This window comes from Malus sylvestris, chromosome 17, assembly GCF_916048215.2.
Source record: "Malus sylvestris chromosome 17, drMalSylv7.2, whole genome shotgun sequence".
Taxonomy (NCBI): Eukaryota; Viridiplantae; Streptophyta; class Magnoliopsida; order Rosales; family Rosaceae; genus Malus; species Malus sylvestris.
Genome location: NC_062276.1, coordinates 22633319 through 22640795, shown reverse-complemented (window position 1 = coordinate 22640795; position 7477 = coordinate 22633319).

Here is a 7477-nt window from a genome sequence, read left to right as displayed (position 1 = left end):
GTGGATGTCATTTTTTAAACTGCTCTCAGCAGTTACTGTTGGGTTTATATTTTTCTCTATCATGCAAAATCTAGATCATCAATGGCGTATCCACCTACAAGGCTAAGGTGGGCTGTAGCCCAGGGAGGTTTTCTGGAAGACTGATATCTATGCACTCATTTTTACTTCTCACACACCCCTCTCAATTTTCGATTGTTCGAATCGAAAGAGTTGGAGATGATCACTAACCGAAAATTAATAAGGCTCTTGGAAGTAAAAATGGGTTTGTGAATAGAATTTTTTTTTTTTGTAAAATCATGTTTATAGCTTACTCAATTTCAATAGAGATTATTATTTAATGTATATTTTATAAAGGGTAGGTAATAAATAATACGTTTTATGCTAAAAACTATAAATTAGTTCTATCTCCAGTTTTTTTTTTTTTATCATATTCTTTAAAGAAAGGGACCATTTACCCTATGTAATTTAGACCATATGTTTCTTACTCAAGAAAAGAAAAATAATTTCTTTAAATCCACAATTAAATCCTTATGTCCGCAATTCCTTAACACTATGTTTGGATGTGGGAAATAAACTTGGAATTTGGATAAAAGTCAGAATTTATAAATTGACATGCACCAATTCTCTTGTTTGGATTTATAATATAGAAATTTAGAATTTTCGCGTGGAAAAAAAAATTGGAATTTGGGGCCTCCAATTTCTAAGTTTAAATTTCATGTAAATATGTGTCATTTCCCAATTATAGAATTTCTATAATTGAGAGTTTAAAATTAACAAATTCAGTTTTCAATTCCATTGTTCTTTTAAGTTAACCAAACAACAAAATTTACAAATTGTAGAAAATAAAATCCCTTCATTTCAATTTCCATCATTTTAAAATTTCTCAGCAATCTTAAATTTCTTTATCCAAATATAGTTTTCGTTTCGATTTTCCAATAAATGTCACATTTGGTACTTTCTTAATCTCTATATTTACTTATTCTTGATTTAATTAGTTGGTTAATTATTTATATGGTCAATGAATTTATCAGTTAGGGTTATGATTTTGAGAATAGTTTATTTATATTGTTGTTCTTTTATATTGATTATTATATAAGTTTATATAAGTAAAAAATAAACATATGATTTTATAGTACTATTTTCGATTAGCTCACACAAGGAAAAAATTCTGGCTTCGCCCTTGTAGATCATCTAAGTCTTTCAGTATCAAGTTTTTTATATATTTTTTTCTTCTATTTTCTTGGAGTTTGATTTCGGTATGAAGTTAATTTTTCGTTCAAATGCAGAAATGTTGCGGTGCAGGTCTTTAAATTTACGTTTCAAGCTATATTTTATTTTTTGAGTTTTCAATTATAAATTTTTTTTTTAATATAATTACAGGTGCTTTCATTGTTCTCCATGGTTATGGATTACGCTTCAAAATTGTTTCTCCATGATTGCTGCCAAAAACATGAAGTCTCTAATGGTCTGATCAAAAGGTTTTTTGTTTTATTCACTTTTTTTCTTTAAATTCAGTTTGTAAATTCTTCATATCGTTTCAATTTAAATTATTTCTTTTACTTTCTCAACTTTTTTTTCCATGGAAATCCAACGCCAAGCATTCATGGGTGCTTTGCTATTCTTTAACATTATGTTTGAATGAAGAAATTTAAGATTACTAAGGAATTTTAAAATGACGGGATTTTATTTTCTAGAATTTGTGAATTTTCTTATTTGGTTAACCCAAAAGAAAAATGGAATTGAATATGGAATTTGTTATTTTTAAACTCTCAATTAGGCCTAGCAAACGAGTCGTGTTTTCGTGTTCGTGTTGTTTTTGTGTAACACCTGTTATCTTAACGGGTTGTGTCGTGTCACACCCGTTATCTTAACAGGTCCTTAACAAGGGTAAAGTGACTCGACCCGTTATGACTCGTTAAGAAAAAAAATATTTTTTTTCTTAAATTTGCACATACCACACATTTCCACATACATATTACTTCAAAACATTAAAGCACATTTGTCGTTTAAATACTACATCTACACTCGAAAATAAGAGCCTAATAAACAAACATTCATACACTACTAATCTATTACAAAATATTAAATGTGCAAGGATATGCAAAATGAAAGAGTTTTTGTTTTCAAGGTTGTGAAGCCTTTCTCAAAAGTTTAAACCTTCCCCATGGAACTCAAAGCTTGCATGTTATTCCTTTTACAAAATCCTCAATTTTCATCGATCATCATGACATAAGATTTTATGTTATCCACTGGTGTAAATATTTTAAATTAAAGATAGAATTCATTCCTTGTATTCATATAGGGTCAAGGAGTGTAGCTGTAAAAAATCATCAAAATCAGAGTTAAAATAATCGTTAAATAGTGATTTTTCGTTGATAACCGTCGAAAGGTTTTGTCCCATTATTTGATCTCTAAATGTTTTTTTTTTTTTTGGGTGTATGCGATCTTGAAGCATATACCAACAAGTTTGACGGTTTGATCGTTGAAATTAGTTTCGTATAATGCGTATCATATCAAAACGATAGATTCACTAACACTTAGAGTTTATTTATACTTTCATTAAGTATAACATAAGATTTTGTGGTATCCACTATTGTAAATATTTTAAATTGAAGATTGAGTTCATTCATTGTATTCATATAGGGTCAAGGAGTGTAGCTGTAAAAAAATCATCAAAATCGGAGTTAAAATAACCGTTAAATCGTGATTTTTCGTTGATAACCGTAAAAAAGTTTTGTCCTGTTACTTGATCTCTGAATGTTTGTTTTTTGCGATTTTTAGCACATGCGATCTCGAAGTATATACAAACAAGTTTGACGATTGGATCGTTGAAATTAGTTTCGTAGAATGCGTTGAAATTAGTTTCGTAGAATGTATATCCCATCAAAACGATAGATTCACTAATACTTAAAAGTTTATTCATACTTTAATAAAGTATAACATAAGATTTTGTGGTATCCACTAGTGTAAATATTTTAAATTGAAGATCGAGTTCATTCATTGTATTCATATAGGGTCAACCAGTGTAGCTGTAAAAAATCATCAAAATCAGAGTTAAAATAACCATTAAATTGTGATTTTTCGTTGATAACTGTTGAAAAGTTTTGTCTCGTTACTTGATATTTGAATGTTTGTTTTTTGCAATTTTTGGAGCATGCGATCTCAAAGTATATACAAACATCTTTGACGGTTGGTTCGTTGAAACTAGTTTCGTAGAATGCGTATCCCATCAAAACAATAGATTCACTAACACTTAAGAGTTTATTCATACTTTTATTAAGTATAACATAAGATTTTATGGTAATCATTAGTGTAAATTAAATTTTAGATCGAGTTCATTCATTGTATTCCTATAGGGTCAAGGAGTGTAGCTGTAAAAAATCATCAGAATCAAAGTTAAAATAACCATTAAATCGTGATTTTTTGTTGATAACCGTCGAAATGTTTTGTCCCATTACTTGATCTCTGAATGTTTGTTTTTTGTGATTTTTTGCTGATGCGATCTTGAAGCATATACAAACAAGTTTGATGGTTGGATCGTTGAAATTAGTTTCGTAAAATTTGTATCCCATCAAGTTCAGTGGTGTATATATATATATATATATATATATATATATATATATATATATATATATATATATATTAAGTATATTTAAATTTATTTATTTTGTACGTATAACACTTAAGAAATTGAATGGTATGTATATTTAAGTTGATCAAATGGTCACCAATTTTTAATATTTAATTTAATATATATATATATATATATATATATATATATAATTTTTATAGTTTTTAGGGATATAAAATTGTTAAATTATTTTTGCAGGGTTATAAAATTATAAAATTAATATTTTGTTTATCGTATATCGTGTTACCCACGTGTATACCCGAACCAACCTGTTATCTTAACAGGTACTTATCGGGTTACCTGATAACAACCCAATTCGTTATCGTGTCGACCCAAACACCTGTTAATTTCGTTTCGTGTCATGTCAGGAATTGCCAAGGCTACTCTCAATCATAGAAATTGGGAAATGACACCTATTTACATGAAATTTAAACTTGAGAATTGGATATCCCAAATTCCTTTTTTTTCCCACACGGAAATTCTAAATTTCTATGTTTATGAATCCTGGTGCATGTCAATTTATAAATTCTGATTTTTACACAAATTCCAAGTTTATTTCCCTCATCCAAACATAGTGTAATTGAATTTCCAAATTCTGTCAAAAATTCATGCCATTCAATTTTGTTTTTTTTTTTTTTTTGAAGAAGGAAAAGATTAGGCGGAAAAGAAGAAGTTCACCCATTCACCCAAGGACGAAGCTAGAGATCTACATGGATGGAGGCATCCTCAAATAATAAAGTCACAGATTAAAAAGTTCAAGAATGTACTCAACTAAGTTTTTTCTATACAATTTATTACAATATCTCTTGACGTGTTTCATGTTTTGAAATGTTGAATGACAACTTCATTACTAATACCATCAAATCTCTCTTTATAAAAAATAATTATGTTATTATTCACCCATTAATCTCTCATCCAATTTCCCAATCGATCTTCAAAATTTTTATGGCTGAATGTCACAGCCCGTCCCGGGATTCTTTATATCGGGGACGTGAAATGACAGAATTACCCTTGACGGGTATTAAGGTATGTGTGTGTGTGATATTATTTGGATTAAATACACATATTTCATAAGCTTTTGGAAAATAATTTAAGTTGGATTAAAATTGGTTTGTAATTTATGTGGTTAGGGAGTTAGAAAAAGAAATGGATGGTGATGGCTTGAGATGGACCACACACATACACTCAATCAACCCTTTCTCCCTCTCTCACCCCGTGCTCTCTCTCTCTCCTCTCTGTTTCAGTCACTCTCTCCCTCTCGAAACCGTACGGACGAGACCAAATTCCCTCTAAACATCGCGGATCGACGCCAAAAAGGTAAGGTTCTTCATCCTTTCGATCTCCTGAGTCGTTTGGTACTAGTTTTAGAACGTAAAACCTTCGAAATCACGTGAAACCCGAACCCCAGTTTTATGTCACTGTTCATGCATTCGTGATATGTTGATTTTCAGGGAATTCTAAGCTTATAGTGAGTTTAGTGAGGTCCCAAGGAAGCTCGGAGTGCTTCGTTTGAAGGTTTTGGACGTCGAGATCCTTGAGTTCGAAATTGGCCGGTTTTCTTGGAATTTCTCCGGTGAGATTTCGTAGTTTTTAGAGCCTTAAAGTAGTGTAACGTGAAACTACATGCTTAGGGCTTCATTTTGATATAAAATATGAAGAAAATGATTGAGAAATGACGGAGAACAAGGAGATTGAAAAATCTCCAGTTTTCAGCCACCGGAAAAACTAGTCCGGCGAGCCCGAGGTAGGAGACGCGCGTGGACGCGTGCCTGTCTAAGCGCATGGGGGCGCGTGCAGCCTCAGAAAAAATTTCTAAAAATTTCTCGACGTCCGTGACGTCGAGTAGGTCGATGTGGTATATTCATATACCCAATTTGAGCACCGTATGAGAAGTTATTATGAATTGTCGGTTATGTGCTTTAATTAACGTTTTTATAATTGTTTCGCATATAGGTGACATCTATCCCGAGGACGAGCGCATCCAGGGACGTCACGGGGGTTACGACCTATCAACTTACCAGTGAGTGGGCAGTATTTATGTTTATACCTATATACTATTGATATTTTTCTCAGAAATTGAGTTTAAATGAAAGTACGTTTTAAAATGTCATGCACGCATATTATGAGATATATGAATTGATAATTGATGCATATATATATATATATATATATATATGTGAATTGGTGTTGTGGACGCACATGTGAGTATCAGGTGAGTTTTATGTTATTCATGTGAATCATTGATGATGTGAATTGTGTTGAGAGCTCATAATATGCACCCTTGGTGTTAGTGCTTATATTATTCACCGCACCGCACGCTCACTTTGGATCCAAGTAGGTGCATATCGTACAGACCATGTGAGGGTTCCGACATGCTAGTCGTATAGATCACTAGAGGTGGTTCCGACTAGTAGGTGACCTTAGATTATGCGCGCAAATGATTGATGAGAGAAGCACTAGAGTGTATTCTTACACCTTTCTTATCATACATACTACTTTAGGTAGTTCCGATTTATGTGCAGAGTAGTGCCGTACAGGTCACCGTGGTGACTCCGGCTGGGTTGGATATTGAGCTATAGAATGAACCGTACAGGACCAACTGTGGGGTCTCCGGTTGTTTAATTATATCACATGTTATATTGATGCATCCATATTCTGTTGTTGACATATATAGCCTAGCATACTTACTGGATTTTGATAAAGATTGATGTTTTGAGAGATATGAACAAATATTATGTTATTTTTTTTGGAAAGTATACAGGTTTTACAGTGAGGGGTTAGAAATGTTTTAAATGAAATGTTTTGGAAAACTTTGGTTTTACTGACCCACTCAATTTTGTTTTGCGCCCTTCCAGGTTCTAGTTAGTAGTTGGTGGTTCATGAGGTTTTCTTCGGCGTTCTGACAGACTTCTTGCATGTAGGACTCACCTGCGGGTGTTGTAATTTAATTATAGTCCTACTTGACTGCACCTAGTATTTATGCTCTGAAATTGTGTACTGCACACTTAAACTCACTCTAGCATGCTAGTTGGATATTACTGCTAGTAGTTAGTTTTTATTTCTTCGTATTTCTCATATCTTTTGCTTCCGCATCGCACTTTTGGTTACGTCACGTTCACGTAACGGCCAGCACGCCTTGATTCTAGGATCGGGGTGTGTCACTGAATATACTCTTTCAACGATGACAATAGTGCATAAAAAAGTTAATACTAATATCACAAACAAATAAAAGAGTATATTTTTTCCAACAAAAAATAATTGAGTGGGGGCATCCGTCCTTGCCGGCCCATTGCCAGCTCCGTCCATGCATTCACGCTTCCAAGTTCCATGTAAGATGTTGGTAATCCTATATTTGATTTCTAATATGTTTTTACAATTTGTTCTAATTCTTCACAAAGATATGCGCTTTATGATTGAAAGGCATTTCACCTTTAATACAATTGTAGTATTGATGGCTTGCGGATGAGCGTAATAAGGGAAACTCTCACATCTCATATATTGTTTAAAGGTAAGAATCTCTTTAATTTGTTTGTCATCAATTATATTTTTTTTTTCCTCATCCCTTCTAGGTTTTTTTTAAAGTTATGTTTAATCTATATATACTAGCATTTGCCTACACACTTTGTTTGTATGAACACATTTTTTTAGAAAATGAGAAGGAGAGGGGGAGAGAGAGAGAACATGGGGGGAGTGTTTGATTTTTTTATTTTTAATATTGGATGTATTTTAACATTATCTGTAGGTGAGGCTTCAATAAAAAACAATAAAATTTGGACTTGTGAAATTATATTATTGCCCATCATTTTTTTTTTTGTGATAGAAGACTAATTTATTTTTTCACCCTCT